Source organism: Orcinus orca, chromosome 4, assembly GCF_937001465.1.
Source record: "Orcinus orca chromosome 4, mOrcOrc1.1, whole genome shotgun sequence".
Taxonomy (NCBI): domain Eukaryota; kingdom Metazoa; phylum Chordata; class Mammalia; order Artiodactyla; family Delphinidae; genus Orcinus; species Orcinus orca.
In genome coordinates this window covers 13,828,303-13,845,998 of record NC_064562.1, presented here as the reverse complement: position 1 = coordinate 13,845,998, position 17,696 = coordinate 13,828,303, and the positions used below count along the sequence as shown (strand labels likewise).

Below are 17,696 nucleotides of genomic sequence, written 5' to 3'. Positions count from 1 at the left end.
TTTTGTCATTAATCTGAAGGAAAGCGTCACGTATTTTCAGTATCAGCCTTTTATCTGTTATTTATATGTTAAAATACCTCGCTTTACTCTTCCTGTATTTTAAATTTATGTACAGTTTAGAAGATTTAAGATTATTATACAATCAAATTGGTCAATCTTTGACTTTTGGGAATATTTTGCTTAAAATCACGTGTAGAAAGGCCTTCTTCCCACAGCCTATGGACTTATAAAATGATAAATTTATCTAAAACAACATTTTCACCACCCTATACCCTATGACTGATCATCAGTTGACAGAAGTTAGGACTCCCGGAAAGATAGCTATAGGACTTTAAGAAACTACATGAGTGCAGAATGTTATATTTAGTTGATACAGGTAAAATTTGATCTTTGTCTGCATAGTCCCAGCTAACAAAGAGTGAGGATTAAACACAATTGTGACAAGAATAATAATCCATATTATACTATATGTCTGTCTTTGAAACTTTTTCCATCATTTTACATTCTAGTTATTAAAATTATTATTCTTTTATAATATGGCACATCTTGGATTTAGAACTGATTCTTTCAAGACAAGTGACAGAATATTAATATACTCCAGCAAATTAAGTATTAAAAGAATAAGAAGATCTTGGTAAAAAATATGATGAACTACGTGTTCAGTTCAATCTATATCACCACTAACCCAATTACTAAAACTATCTCCAAGCTGGTGTGATTTCATAGCCTTCAGCTTAACCTTTCTCCAATCATCCACATTGTAAACAAGCATTATCTATTTTTTCTAGATCTCACTAAGTCATTTCTGTGTCTTAAAGGCCATCAATAAAAGACTGAGGAACTATTACAGACTGGAGGAACTAAGGAGAAATGACAACTAAATGCAATATGGGATCCTGAATAAAATTCTAGAACAGAAAAAAGTTATTAAGGAAATTGATGAATTTTGAGTAAGGTCTGTAGCTCACTCAGTAATATTGCATTAGTGTTAACTGCCTGTTCTTGATAATTGTACTATGGCTAGGTAAGACATTAATATCAGGGGAAGGGGGTGAGAAATGCAAAGGAACTCTTTGCACTATTTTTGCAATTTTTCTATAAATCTAAAACTACTTGAAAATTAAAAAGTTAAACACAGATAAAACAGCCAGTGACTTCCAACTTCTTTAAGGAAAGCTTAAGCTCTTGGAGTGGTGTACAAAGCCCTTCAAGATCTGGCCCTAGTCTACAGTTGCATGTTTACCTCTATCTCCTGCTCTTTGCCATCACATCTGCCTGCCATTCCACACATTCTCCTACTGCCATGCTATTTATACTATGATTTCTTTATTTTTCCAGCAGTCTAGGAGCCTATACAAATAATTTTTTTGACATATTAACAATACTGAGTCTTCTGATTTATTACCATGGTATATATCTTCATTTAATTGAAATTTTTTATAAGCAATATTTTGTAGTATTCAGTAAATAGGTCTTCCTTTCCTTTGACATATTTGCTGCTAAGTATTTTTTATATATTCTATTGTAAATGAAACTGTACTTCAATAAAAATACTTATTACCTAGACAGAAAAATAAACTTTTAAATTTTAATTTAATTTTTCATGTCTAGAGTACAGAAATACATCAGATTGCTGCATACTGATTTTGCATTACAGAATCGTATTAAACTCACTTATTAGTTTTAGTTTCCTTTTTTTGTAGATTCAGATAGTCATGTAATCTTCAAATAAAAGGCATTTGTACTTCTTCCTTTCTAATCTGTGTACCTTTTTATTTCCTTTTTATGCCTATTGCACTGGCTAGTACCAGTACAATGTTGAATATACATGGTAAGAACAGCCACTTTTTCCTTGTTCATGATCTTAGGAGAAAAACATTTGGTCTTTGATAATTAAATATGATGCAAACTGTAAGATTTTTTTGACCATGATCTCTCTGAAGCTGAGGAAGTTCCCTTTTATTACTAGCTTGCTGAGAGTTTTTATCAGCAATGGATGTTATATTCTGTCAAAAGCTTTTTCTGCATCCATTGAGATAATTACATTTTTCTCCTTAGTCTCTTAATATGGATAAGTACATTGACTGATTTCTGAATGTTAAACCAGCTCTGCAAGGATAATGTTGGCCTCAGTAAATGAGTTGGAATGTAGTAACACCTATTTAGTTTCTGGAAGAATCTGTGTTTAGTGTTATTTCTTCTTTAATGTTTGGTAGAACTCAAGAGAAAAACTTTCTGGAAGTGGAGTTTTGTTTTCAAGAAAGTTATTAAACCGTAAAATCTATTTTTAAAACAGATATGGGGATGTTCAGCTTATTTTTTTCCTTTTGAGTGAGCCTCGGTAGTCTGTGTCGTTTAAGGAATTTGTGCTTTTCATCTAAGTTGTCAAATTTATTGGCATAAAGGTGTTCATAATATTATAATGCAATCCTTTTAATATCTACAGAATCTGTAGTGATGCTGCCTTTCTCACTCATGATATTGTAATTTGTATCATCTTTCTTTTGTTCCTGATCAGTCTGGCTAGAGAATTATTTATTTTTTTTTACAAGGTTCTCAAGTGTTGCTTTCTCTTTTTTTTTTTTTGAATTTCTGAATTTTATTTATTTATTTTTTTATACAGCAGGTTCTTATAGCTATCCATTTTATACATATTGGTGTATATGTGTCAATCCCAGACTTCAATTCATCAAAACACCACCCCCGTGCAACTTTTCCCCCTTGGTGTCCATACGTTTGTTCTCTATGTCTGTGTCTCAATTTCTGCCCTGCAAAATGGTTCATCTGTACCATTTTTCTAGGTTTCACATATATGTGTTAATATATGATATTTGTTTTTTCTCTTTCTGACTTACTACACTCTGTATGAGAGTCTCTAGATTCATCCACATCTCTACAAATGACCCAGTTTCGTTCCTTTTTATGGCTGAGTAATATTCCATGGTATATATGTACCACATCTTCTTTATCCATTCATCTGTTGATGGGCATTTAGGTTGCTTCCATGACCTGGCTATTGTAAATAGTGCTGCAGTGAACATTGGGGTGCATGTGTCTTTTTGAATTATGGTTTTTGCTGGGTATATTCCCAGTAGTGGGATTGCTGGGTCATATGGCAATTCTATTTTTAGTTTTTTAAGGAACCTCCATATTGTTCTCCATAGTGGCTGTATCAATTTACATTCCCACCAACAGTGCAAGAGGGTTCCCTTTTCTCCACATCCTCTCCAGCATTTGTTGTTTGTAGATTTTCTGATGATGCCCACTCTAACTGGTGTGAGGTGATACCTCATTGTAGTTTTGATTTGCATGTCTCTAATAATTAGTGATGTTGAGCAGCTTTTCATGTGCTTCTTGGCCATCTGTATGTCTTCTTTGGAGAAATGGCTATTTAGGTTTTCTGCCCATTTTTTTATTGGGTGGTTTGTTTTTGTAATATTGAGCTGCTGTTTATATATTTTGGAGATAACTCTTTTGTCTGTTGATTCATTTGCAAATATTTTCTCCCATTCTGAGGGCTCTCTTTTCATCTTGTTTATGGTTTCCTTTGCTGTGCAAAAGCTTTTAAGTTTCATTAGGTCTCATTTGTTTATTTTTGGTTTTATTTCCATTACTCAAGGAGGTGGATCAAAAAAGATCTTGCTGTGATTTATGTCAGAGTGATTTTCCTATGTTTTCCTCAAAGAGTTTTATAGTGTCCGGTCTTACATTTAGGTCTCTAATCCATTTTGAGTTTATTTTTGTGTATAGTGTTAGGGAGTGTTCTAATTTCATTCTTTTACATGTAGCTGTCCAGTTTTCCCAGCACTACTTATTGAAGAGACTGTCTTTTCTCCATTGTATATCCTTGCCTCCTTTGTCATAGATTAGTTGACCATAGGTGAGTGGGTTTATCTCTGGGCTTTCTACCCTGTTCCATTGACCTATATTTCTGTTTTTGTGCCAGTACCATATTGTCTTCATTACTGTAGCTTTGTGGTATAGTCTGTAGTCAGGGAGTCTGATTCCTCCAGCTCCTTTTTTTCCCTCAAGACTGCTTTGGCTATTCGGGGTCTTTTGTGTCTCCATACAAATTTTAAGATTTTTTGTTCTAGTTCTGTAAAAAATTCCACTGGTAGTTTGATAGGATTGCATTGAATCTGTAGATTGCTTTGGGTAGTATAGTCATCTTCACAATACTGATTCTTCTAATCCAAGAGCATGGTATATCTCTCCATCTGTTGGTATCATCTTTAATTTCTTTCAACAGTGTCTTATACTTTTCTGCATGCAGGTCTTTTGTCTCCCTAGTTAGGTTTATTCCTAGGTATTTTATTCTTTTTGTTGCAATGCTAAATGGGAGTGTTTCCATAAGTTCTCCTTCAGATTTTTCATCATTATTGTATAGGAATGCAAGAAATTTCTGTGCATTAATTTTGTATCCTGCTACCTTACCAAATTCATTGATTAGTTCTAGTAGTTTTCTGATGGCATCTTTAGGATTCTCTATGCATAATATCATGTCATCTGCGAACAGTGACAGTTTTACTTCTTCTTTTCCAATTTGTATTCCTTTTATTTCTTTTTCTTCTCTGATTGCCATGGCTAGGACTTCCAAAACTATGTTGAATAATAGTGGTGAGAGTGGATATCCTTGTCTTGTTCCTGATCTTAGAGGAAATGCTTTCAGTTTTTCACCATTGAGAATGATGTTTGCTGTGGGTTTGTCGTATACGGCCTTTATTATGTTGAGGCAGCTTCCCTCTATGACCACCTTCTGGAGAGTTTTTATCATAAATCGGTGTTGAATTTTGTCAAAAGATTTTTCTGCATCTATTGAGATGATCAAATGGTTTTTATTCTTCAATTTGTTAATATGGTGTATCACATTGATTGATTGCATATATTGAACAATTCTTGCATCCCTGGGATAACCATTTGATCATGGTTAACCACATGGTCCTTTTAATGTGCTGTTGGATTCCGTTTGCTAGTATTTTGTTGAGGATTTCTGCATCTATATTCATCAGTGATATTGGTCTGTAATTTTCCTTTTTTGTACTATCTTTGTCTGGTTTGGGTATCAGGGTGATGGTGGCCTCATAGAATGAGTTTGGGAGTGTTCCTTCCTCTACAATGTTTTGGAAGAGTTTGAGAAGGATGGGTGTTAGCTCTTCTCTAAATGTTTGATAGAATTCACCTGTGAAGCATCTGGTGCTGGACTTTTGTTTGTTGGGAGATTTTTAATCACAGTTTCAATTTCATTACTTGTGATTGGTCTGTTCATATTTTCCATTTCTTCCTGGTTCTGTCTTGGAAGGTTATACCTTTCTAAGAATTGGTCCATCTCTTCCAGGTGGTCCATTTTATTGGCATAGAGTTGCTTGTAGTAGTCTCTTAGGATGCTTTGTATTTCTGTGGTGTCTGTTGTAACTTCTCCTTTTTCATTTCTAATTTTATTGATTTGAGTCCTCTCCCTCTTTTTCTTGATGAGTTTGGATAATGCTTTATCAATTTTGTTTATCTTCTCAAAGACCCAGCTTTTAGTTTTATTGATCTTTGCTATTGTTTTCTTTGTTTCTATTTCATTTATTTCTGCTCTGATCTTTATGATTTCTTTCCTTCTGATAACTTTGGGCTGTGTTTGTTCTTCTTTCTCTAGTTCCTTTAGGTGTAAGGTTAGATTGTTTATTTAAGATTTTTCTTATTTTTTGAGGTAGGCTTGTATTGCTATAAACTTCCCTCTTACAACTCTTTTTGCTGCATCCCATAGGTTTTGGATTGTCGTGCTTTCATTGGCATTTGTCTCTAGGTATTTTTTGATTTCCTCTTTGATTTCTTCAGTGATCTCTTCGTTATTTAGTAATGTATTGGTTAGCCTCCATGTGTCTGTGTTTTTTACGTTTTATTCCCTGTAATTGATTTCTGATCTCATAGTGCTGTGGTCAGAAAAGATGCTTGATATGATTTCAATTTGCTTAAATTTACTGAGGCTTGATTTGTGACCCAAGATGTGATTTATCCTGGAGAACATTCTGTGTGCACTGGACAGAAAGTGTAATCTGCTGGTTTTGGATGTAATGTCCTATAAATATCAATTAAATCTATCTGATCTATTGTGTTATTTAATGCTTGTATTTCTTTATTAATTTTCTGTTTGGATGACCTCTCTGTTGGTGTAAGTGAGGTGTTAAAATCCCCCACTAATATTGTTACTGTTGATTTCCTCTTTTATAGCTGTTAGTGGTTGCCTTATGTACTGTGGTGCTCCTATGTTGGGTGCATATATATTTATAATTGTTATATCTTCCACTTGGGTTGATCTCTTGATCATTATGTAGTGTCCATCCTTGTCTTTTGTAATATTATTTTAAAGTCTATTTTATGTGTTATGAGTATTGTTACTCCAGCTTTCTTTTGATTTCCATTTGCATGGAATATCTTTTTCCATCCCCTCACTTTCAGTCTGTATGTGTCCCTAGGTCTGAAGGGGGTCTCTTGTAGACAGCATATATATGGGTCTTGTTTTTGTATCCATTCAGCAATCCTGTGTCTTTTGGTTGGAACATCTAGTCCATTCATATTTAAGGTACTTATCGATATGTGTGTTCCTATTACCATTTTCTTAATTGTTTTGGGTTTGTTTTTGAAGGTACTTTTCTTCTCTTGTGTTTCCCACTTAGAGAAGTTCCTTTAGCATTTGTTGTAGAGCTGGTTTCGTGGTGTTGGATTCTCTTAGCTTTTCCTTGTGTGTAAAGCTTTTGATTCTCCATCGAATCTGAATGAGATCCTTGCATGGTAGAGTAATCTTGACTGTAGGTTCTTCCCTTTCATCACTTTAAATATGTCATGCCACTCCCTTCTGGTTTGTAGAGTTTCTGCTGAGAAATCAGCTGTTAACCTTATGGGAGTTCCCTTTTATGTTATTTGTCATTTTTCCTTTGCTGCTTTCAATAATTCTTCTTTGTCTTGAATTTTTGCCAATTTGTTTACTATGTGTCTCAGCGTGTTTCTCCTTGAGTTTATACTGAATGGCACTCTCTGCACTTCCTGGACTTGGGTGGCTATTTCCTTTCCCATGTTAGGGAAGTTTTCGACTATAATCTCTTCAAATATTTTCTCAGGTCCTTTCTCTCTCTCTTCTCCTTCTGGGACGCCTATAATGTGAATGTAGTTACATTTAATGTTGTCCCAGAGGTCTCTTAGGCTGTCTTCATGTCTTTTCATTCTTTTTTCTTTATTCTGTTCGGCAGCAGTGAATTCCACCATTCTGTCTTCCAGATCACTTATTCATTCTTCTGCCTCAGTTATTCTGCTCTTGAATCCTTCTAGTGTAGTTTTCATTTCATTTATTGTATTGTTCATCTCTGTTTGTTCTTTAATCCTTCTAGGTCTTTGTTAAACATTTCTTGCATCTGCTCGATCCTTGTCTCCATTCTTTTTCCGAGGTCCTGGATCATCTTCACTATCATTAATCTGAATTCTTTTTCTGGAAGGTTCCCTATCTCCACTTCATTTAGTTGTTTTTCTGGGGTTTCAGCTTGCTCCTTCATCTGGTACATATAGCCCTCTGCCTTTTCATCTTGTCTCTCTTTCTGTGAATGTGGTTTTTGTTCCACAGGCTGCAGGACTGTAGTTCTTCTTGCTTCTGCTGTCTGCCCTCTGGTGGATTAGGCTATCTAAGAGGCTTGTGCAAGTTTCCTGATGGGAGGGACTGGTTGAGGACTATTACTTTTATTAATTTTCTTAAATAGCTTTTGGTTTTGTTGATTTTTCTCTGTTGCTTTTTTGTTGTTGTTTTCTATATCATTGATTTCCACTCTGATGTTTATAATTTCCTTTTTTTCTGCTTAATTTGAGTTTAGTTTGCTCTTCTTTTTCTAGGGTAGAATCTGTGATCACAAATTTTAGACCTTTCTTTTGTTCTAATATAGATATTTAGTTCTTTACATTTTTTTTAATGTACTGCTTTAGTCTAAACTTTTTCTGCTAAATTTCCCCTATTATTCATTTATGTTATTCACTTTTCCTGTTCGCATATTAAGTACAGTTACTTTTGTTGTTTCTTTCTGACAGTTCCAACATCTGGGGTAATTACCTACTTGTGTGCCAGTCTTCTGGATTAGACACTGTCTTCTCCAATGTTTGTTTGAAACCCAGTTCCTAGAATCTTGTAAATTCAATCACAGTTTGTTAATTACATTTAGACAGAGTTTAAGGATTAGAAAGAGTGCACTGTTTTGACTATCCCTAGGAATAATTTTATTCCTTTTACTAATATTTTATTCCTTGACAGCAATGACATTCAGGCATACTAATTGTATGAATAAAAAATAAATCACTCCTCTTAAGGGAACTTTCTTATAAGGCCCCTAGGCCCTGTATAAGCTCACACCTGGTCACAACTCTGAACCTAACCCTATTACATTCAGCCTTGCTCATTCTACTTTAGCCACACAGGGCTTTTTTTCTCTTCAGTGCAGCCTCTTTTCACTCTGTTTCTTTTGCCTGGGTGCTTTTTACTCATATATTCTTTCATCTTATTCCCTCATGCTAAGCCTATGCTATTGCAGCCTCTCTTTCAATAGCATCCCTGTTACTCTCTATCTCATGACTCTAATTTTTCCTTAACATTTTTCCTTAACATTTCTATATTTTCAGTCTTTCTTCCCAAGAAAATATAAGCTACAACAGAGCAGGAGCTTTGTCTCCTTTGCACAAAACCTAGAACAAAGATTAGTCTACATAGGCATTGAATGAATTGCATGAATGAATTGCATGAATGAATAATTGAATGAATGGTATAGTTGCAGTCTGATCTCCAAAGTGGATACAAAATAAGGTAGCTTACTTACATTACAAATTACACTACTACTTTTAGTCTTCGTAGCACATTAATGTTACTCAAAGTCTGACTGTTTCATGGAAACAGTCTACTCTTGCTGATAAAGAAGAATCCTAAATGGAGTTGACAAAAGTAGCAGGGGAAAAGTGAGAAGAAGTTGTCCTTCATAACAAAGGTGTTGTTTAGCATTCCCTACATGCACTATTTAGAAACATCAATATTCCTTTGTAATAGGACTAGCATAAATAAGTTCCATGAAAGCAGAGATGTTGTGCCTTTTTTTTTTTTTACTCAGATGTTCTTGGCATATAGGGAATCTCAGTAAATATTTACCTCAGTAAATACTTCTTAAAAGCATGAATACAATATAATATGTAATAGATTAGAACATTTAATATGTCTTTAAAAACAATATTCTCCATGGATGCTTTTGTAGCAGTAATACATCAAATCCAGTCTGTTACCTCTTTAGTGTATAAACATCCATTTAAAAATTTAATATGATTAAAATAATATTTTAATAATGTGTATGTTTCAGATGATTTTAAACTAAACAGAACCTATGGTTTTTAAGTGAACTAAAATGGCTAATTGTATGCTTTATTGTAGCAAATATGAAAATTCATAATTTTCTAATGTAATATATTCCAATTAATTGCAAAACTAGTTTAATTTTCTTCTCAATCTTTAATATGTGATTTTATCTTGATCTGATTCAGACATATATTTGGCAACAGCAGCTAGATCACAGTTTTCCATTTGTGAATCTATCACCACTATTACAATTTATGGATAATCACATGTCACTTAGCATAAAATGCACTTGGATTTATTCTCTGCCAGGAAGTAATCTTTTACCATCTGCAGTTTGTTATCATATTCTAATTTCACTAATAATGCCTTTCAACATAGTATCAGAAGCATTTCTATTCCTGGGGAAAAAATGTCTATGTACTTTACAGAACTATGAAACAGTTCATAAGGTCAAAAACACTATTTAATAGTTAGCTTGGCCACTGCTAGCAGCAATTATGAAGTGAAAGGAGATAACTCCTGAAAAGCATGGAATAAAATGTGTGGCAACTTTTTCAAAAGACAGCTTCTCACTAAGTCATATGGCCTCTTTTATAAGTTTTTGTGTTCTGCTTTTTTTTTGTTTTTTTTTAAGCAGCACTGTGAAAGTTATTGGAAAGGCCTGTATTTAAATTTTTGATGCTAATTTTTGTGTGCAAGTTACTTAAACATACAAAGATAATGTTTCTTCCAAGGGAAGATACAAAATCAAAACACTAGGCTAGCCTGACAATCTTCCTAATCATTGACACCAGCATGAAAAAATAACAACAACAAAACAACCAAATAAGCATCCTGTATTTCTTTCTCTTTTTAATTTATTATTTATTTTATTTATTTTTGGCTGTGTTGGGTCTTCGTTGCTGTGTGTTGGCTTTCTCTAGTTGCAGCAAGCCGGGGCTACTCTTTGTTGCGGTACACGGACTTCTCATTGCGGTGGCTTTTCTTGGGGCACAGGCTCTAGGCACATGGGCTTCAGTAGTTGTGGCACGTGGGCTCAGTAGTTGTGGCTCACCGGCTCTAGAGTGCAGGCTCAGTAGTTGTGGTGCACAGGCTTAGTTGCTCCGCAGCACGTGGGATCTTCCCAGACCAGGGCTAGAACCCGTGTCCCCTTCATTGGCAGGCAGATTCTTAACCACTGTGCCACCAGGGAAGACCAGCCAGCTGTAATTCTCCTATTGCCTAGAAACTGTTGCTTTCAGAGAGGGGAAATGTGTTGGCTCTATAATTTAGAAACCTAGGGTGTATGTGAAGAATCCTGATTTTTAGTTCTGGTTCAAATGTGAATCAGTGATCAGCCTTGGACAAGAATCACTTTTTCTTTCTGGGTTTCAGTTGGTGATTAGACTAGATGGTTTCCCAGGAGACATTACACCAATATTTCTCTCTCTCTCTCTCCTTGCTTCTATTACTGATCAATCTTCCCTCTAGTTGGCACATTCTTACTTAATTGGTTGCATTTTGACCTAGAAATATAAAATGGTTTTCTGTTTCTTAAAGTTGGCTTTACATACCTCTGTTTTGATTCATTTTAAGGCCATGTTTGTTTTCCTGTTTCCATGTTGGGGTTGGGAGCTTTTGTAAACCAGAATACTCTTACAAGCTTAAAATGACAAGAGTATAATGGCTTTTATTTATGTATGCCTGTTTAAACTGCCCCAGCATTAAAAAAATTTTTTCCACTGTGTAAGGGTTTACGACTCTTTCAAAGAAAGGTTTATCTATTTGTAACAGAACCATTTTCTTCTGAATGTGTCTAACATATATACATAGAGACAGAGCACTAAATTTAACACCTTCTATTCCCTCTTCCCCTGTCCCCCCATAAAAAAAGGAGAAAAAGGAATGTTCTAACATAATATTGTGATTACGGACAATTTTTCAGAGACAAAACAGACTAAGATATTAGGATTCATTTGGATTTATATCAAAGAAGAAATCTCTAGAAATACCATTTCTTATGATGAGTCTCCTTCCTATGTCTTTCCATGAAACACTGCAGTGTTTTATACTTCATAGCACCTTCTCTGTCATACCACCCTGAACTATTCCCACAAATGATATCCAGGGAGATTGTTTTAATGAGACTTTGGGGCTCCAACTGCAAACAAATGTTTTGTCCACATTGGTAATAATATAATGATATTTCCCATAATGTTAGAGATTTCATTTCAAAGCCATTGTTTTTAAATCTCTTTTTACCTTCAGAAATACCTATAAAGCAAATGGTGATCATTATACCCAATTTGCCTCACACAGCTTTTGTTAATCACAAATGAAAACATGTATGTGAAAGTCCTTTTCTTTTTTCTTTTTCTTTTTTTGACTCGTGAACTTGTTTTTATTTTTATTGGGCTATAGGGGATGGGTTGGGAAATATCTCTGTAAGTTATGCCCTACTAGGGAAATGTCCATTCTAACCTTCCTGGGAGGAGTTTTCAGAGCTTTTCCTTTTTCTTGGAGCTGCTGCTCTTGCTGGCAGCAGCCTCTTCAGGTCTACTGCTGAGAGGCTCCTCCTTGGAAGAGAATTTCCTCTTTTTCTTGGGGACCCTGTTGTTTCCTGACTCTTCAGGATCACTATCTGGTTCCTCTTTGGGAAAAGATTTCTTCCTCTTGGTAAGACTTCACTGCCAGCTGTCTCTTCAAGATCACTAACCAGCTCCTTCTTAGAAAAATATTTCTTTTTTTGGGGTTTGGAAGAGACAGATGGGTCTTCCATTCCATTCTCCTGAGGAGCTTCGTGGGGCTTTTGCTTTTACTTCTTTTTGGGTCTTTCACTTGTCTCCTCACATTCCTCCGGGGTACTACTGCTGTTTTCTGAAGACGCCAGGGCAATCACAGCCAGCCCTTTCTTTTCCTTCTTCAAGTGTTTCTTCTCCTGTTTCTCCAGCTTCCTAGTAATCTCCGCCGCCGCTTCCTCTGCCTGAACTATTGCCTCCTTCATGACATCCAGATTCTTTGGTGGAATCTCTCCAGTCTCATAGAAGGACAGCTGCTCCTCAGCTTGTCCTCGAAGCTTCTCTCCAAATACACTGGTAGGTACCTCAGAGAAGCAATCAATTCGTGAGGCAATCCTGCATTTGTCTGCCAGGTATCGGGAGATGCGGCCTTTGTTCTTGGCAGCTGCTCGGCCAATGAAGGTAGAGTGGAAAATGAGTCCATATTTCGGGGTGTTACCCCTTGTCTTCAGGGCTCTCATGCCAAGCCACCACTCCCAGAGGCAGAGGGAAGGCATCCAATGTCACTGATCTGGAAAGTTGGTCCCTGTGCTGGGCCCAGGGTATCACTCAGACACCAGGACTGGCCATGAAAGTCCTTTTGTAACAGCAAAGTAATGCAGTACTATAATTTGTATCACACTTATTCACAGGACTCTACTCTTTTACTTGAAGTAACCTGTAGTATAGTTTGAGGTAACAGATTACTAAAGATTATAATTACTTAGAGACAAATGTCTATAATCATTGATTCAATCACCTATTAAGGACATGCCCAAAGGAATACAACCGCAGTGTAATACAACGTGTCCACACTCCTTGGAAGCTTATGGTTGCCTTAAACAGTCTAAGCCACCCAATATTAATCAACAGTAGGCAAGATGTTTATTTAAAAGAAACTATATAGTAATCACTTAAAAAACTTTTCCTACTATTGATTTTTTGTTTTTTATTTTAACAACTTTTTAATTTTATTTTACTTTATATTATTTTATCTTTTTCTTTCTTTCTTTCTTTTCTTCTCCCTTTTATTCTGAGCCGTGTGGATGACACGCTCTTGGTGCTCCAGTCACACGTCAGGGCTTTGCCTCTGAGGTGGGAGAGCCAAGGTCAGGACATTGGTCCACCAGAGACCTCCCAGCTCCATGTAATGTCAAACAATGAAAATCACCCAGAGATCTCAATCTCAACGCTAAGACCCAGCTCCACTCAACGATCAGCAAGCTACAGTGCTGGACACCCTATGCCAAACAACTAGCAAGAAGGGAACAGAACCCCATCCATTAGAAGAGAGGCTGCCTAAAATCATAATAAGGTCACAAACACCCCAAAACACATCACTAGACGTGGACACGCCCACCAGAAAGACAAGATCCTGCCTCATCCACCAGAACATAGGCACCAATCCCCTCTACAAGGAAGCCTACACAACCCACTGAACTAAACTTAGCCACTGGGGACAGACACCAAAAACAACGGGAACCACAAACCAGCAGCCTGCAAAAAGGAGACAACAAGCACAGTAAGTTAAGCAAAATGAGAAAGAGAAACACACAGCAGATGAAGGAGCAAGGTAAAAACCCACCAGACCTAACAAATGAAGAGGAAATAGTCAGTCTACCTGAAAAAGAATTCAAAATAATGATAGCAAAGATGATCAAAAATCTTGGAAATAGAATGAAGAAAATACAAGAAACGTTTAACGAGGAACTAGAAGAACTAAAGAGCAAACAATCATGAACAACACAATAAATGAAATTAAAAATTCTCTAGAAGGGATCAATAGCAGAATAACTGAGGCAGAAGAACGGATAAGTGACCTGGAAGATAAAATAGTAGAAATAACTACCACAGAGCAGAATAAAGAAAAAAGAATGAAAAGAATTGAGGACAGTTTCAGACACTTCTGGAACAATATTAAATATACCAACATTCGAATTACAGGCATCTCAGAAGAAGAAGAGACAAAGAAAGGGACTGAGAAAATATTTGAAGAGATTATAGTTGAAAACTTTCCTAATATGGGTAAGGAACTAGTCAATCAAGTACAGGAAGCACAGAGAGTTCCAAACAGGATGAAACCAATGAGAAACACGCTAAGACACATATTAATCAAACTGTCAAAAATTAAATACAAAGAAAAAATATTAAAAGCAGAAAGGGAAAAACAACAAATAACATACAAGGGATTCCCCATAAGGTTAACAGCTGATCTTTCGGCAGAAACTCTGCCATTAAATATGGCAGGACATATTTAAAGTGAAAAAAGTGAAACAACTACAACCAAGATTACTCTATCCAGCAAGGATCTCATTCAGATTTGACTGAGAAATTAAAACTTTTACAGAAAAGCAAAAGCTAAGAGAACTCAGCACCACCAAACCAACTTTACAACAAATGCTAAAGGAACTTCTCTAGGCAAGAAACACAAGAGAAGGGAAAGACCTACAATAAAAAACCCAAAACAATTAAAAAATGGTAACAGGAACATACATACCAATAATTACCTTAAATGTAAATGGATTAAATGCTCCAACCAAAAGACATACAATGGCTAAATGGATACAAAAACAAGACCGTATATATGCTGTCTACAAGAGACGCACTTCAGACCTAGGGATACATACAGACTGAAAGTGAGGGGATGAAAAAAGATATTCCATGCAAATGGAAATCAAAAGAAAGCTGGAGTAGCAATTCTCATATCAGACAAAATAGACTTTAAAATAAAGACTACTACAAGAGACAAAGAAGGACACAACATAATGATGAAGGGATCAAACCAAGAAGAAGATATAACAATTGCAAATATTTATGCACCCAACATAGGAGCACATCAATACATAAGGAAAATACTAACAGCCATAAAAGGGGAAATCAACAGTAACACAATCATAGTAGGGGACTTTAACACCCCACTTTCACCAATGGACAGATCATCCAAAATGAAAATAAATAAGGAAACACCAGCTTTAAATGACACATTAAACAAGATGGACTTAATTGATATTTATAGGACATTTCATCCAAAAACAACAGAATACACTTTCTTCTCAAGTGCTCATGGAACATTCTCCAGGAGAGATCATATACTGGGTCACAAGTCAAGCCTTGCTAAAATTAAGAATACTGAAATCCTATCAAGTACCTTTTCTGACTACAATGCTGTGAGACTAGTTATCAATTACAGGAAAAATTCTGTAAAAAATACAAACACATTGTGGCTAAACAATATACTACTTAATAACCAAGAAATCACTGAAAAATCAAAGAGGAAAAAAAAAAATACCTAGAAATAAATGACAATGAAAACACGACAACCCCAACACTATGGGATGCAGCAAAAGCAGTTTCAAGAGGGAAATTTATAGCAATACAATCTTACCTTAAGAAACAAGAAACATCTCAAATAAACAACCTAAACCTACACCTAAAACAATTAGGTAAAGAGGACAGAAAACCCCCAAAATTTAGCAGAAGGAAATAAATCATAAAGATGAGATCAGAAATAAATGAAAAAGAAATGAAGGAAATGATAGCAAATATCAATAAAACTAAAACCTGGTTCTTTGAGAAGATAAACAAATTTGAAAAATCATTAGCCAGACTCATCAAGAAAGACAGGGAGAAGCTCAATCAATAGAATTAGAAATGTAAAGGGGAAGTAACAACTGACACTGCAGAAATACAAAGGATCAAGGGAGATTTCTACAAGCAACTCTATGCCAATAAAATGGACAACCTGGAAGAAATGGACAAATTCTTAGAAATGCACAACCTTCCGAGACTGAACCAGGAAGAAATAGAAAATATGAACAGACCAATCACAAGGACTGAAATTGAAACTCTGATTAAAAATCTTCCAACAAACAAAAGCCCAGGACCAGATTGCTTCACCCGAAAATTCTATCAAACATTTAGAGAAGAGCTAACACCTATCCTTCTCAAACTCTTCCAAAATATAGCAGAGGGAGGAACACTCCCAAACTCATTCTACGAGGCCACCATCACCCTGATACCAAAAGCAGACAAAGATGTCACAAAGAAATAAAACTACAGACCAATACCACTGATGAACATAGATGCAAAAATCCTCAACAAAATACTAGTAAACAGAGTCCACCAGCACACTTAAAGAATCATGCTCCATGATCAAGTGGGGTTTACTCCAGGAATGCAAGAATTCTTCAATATATGCAAATCAATCAATGTAATATACCATATTAAAACATTGAAGGAGAAAAACCATATGATCATCTCAATAGATGCAGAGAAAGCTTTCGACAAAATTCGACACCCATTTATGAAAAAAGCCATCCAGAAAGTAGGCAAAGAGGGAATTTACCTCAACATAATAAAGGCCATATATTACAAACCCACAGCCATCATCATCCTCAAATGTGAAAAATTGAAACCATTTCCGCTAACACCAGGAACAAGACAAGGCTACCCACTATCACCACACTTACTCAACATAGTTTTGGAAGTTTTAGCCACAGCAGTCAGAGAAGAAAAAGAAATAAAATAATTCAATTTGGAAAAGAAGAAGCAACGTTGTCACTGTTTGCAGATGACATGATACTAGACATAGAGAATCCTAGATGCTACCAGAAAACTACTAGAGCTAATCAATGAATTTGGTAAAGTAGAAGGATACAAAATTAATGCACAGAAATCTCTGGCATTCCTATACACTAATGATGAAAAATCTGAAAGTGAAATTAAGAAAACACTCCCATTTACCATTGCAACAAAAAGAAAAAAATACCTAGGAATAAACCTACCTAAGGAGACAAAAGACCTGTATGCAGAAAATTATAAGACACTGATGAAAGAAATTAAAGATGATAAAAATAGATGCAGAGATATACCATGATCTTGGATTGGAAAAATCAACACTGTGAAATTGACTCTACTACCCAAAGCAATCTACAGATTCAATGCAATCCCTATCAAACTACCCATGGCATTTTTCACAGAACTTGAACAAAAAAGTTCACAATTTGTACGGAAACACAAAAGACCCCAAATAGCCAAAGCAATCTTGAGAAAGAAATACGGAGTTGGAGGAATAAGGCTCCCTGACTTCAGACTACACTACAAAGCTACAGTAATCAAGACAGTACGGTACTGACACAAAAACAGAAATATAGATCAATGGAACAGGAGAGAAAGCCCAGAGATAAACCCATGCACATATGGTCACCTTATCTTTGATAAAGGAGGCAAGAATATACAATGGAGAAAAGACAGCCTCTTCAATAAGTGGTGCTGGGAAAACTGGACAGCTATTTGTAAAAGAATGAAATTAGAACACTCCCTAACACCATACACAAAAATAAACTCAAAATGGATTAAAGACCTAAATGTAAGGTCAGACATTATCAAATTCTTAGAGGAAAACATAGGCAGAACACTCTATGACATAAATCACAGCAAGATCCTTTTTGACCCACCACCTAGAGAAATGGAACTAAAAACAGAAATAAACGAATGGGACTTCATGAAACTTAAAAACTTTTGCACAGCAAAGGAAACCATAAACAAGATTAAAAGACAACCCTCAGAATGGGAGAAAGTAT

At 35.6% G+C, this 17,696-nt stretch overlaps 1 protein-coding gene and 1 pseudogene across 3 annotated transcripts in view; both read right to left on the bottom strand.

Annotated features, from left to right (window-relative positions):
- Positions 1 to 17,696, bottom strand: part of GRID2 (glutamate ionotropic receptor delta type subunit 2) — a 1,386,623-nt gene that overhangs the window by 688,855 nt on the left and 680,072 nt on the right. The gene's annotated exons all lie outside the window — the stretch shown is intronic.
- LOC125964243 (nucleolar protein 56-like) lies at positions 9,503 to 12,831 on the bottom strand (annotated as a pseudogene).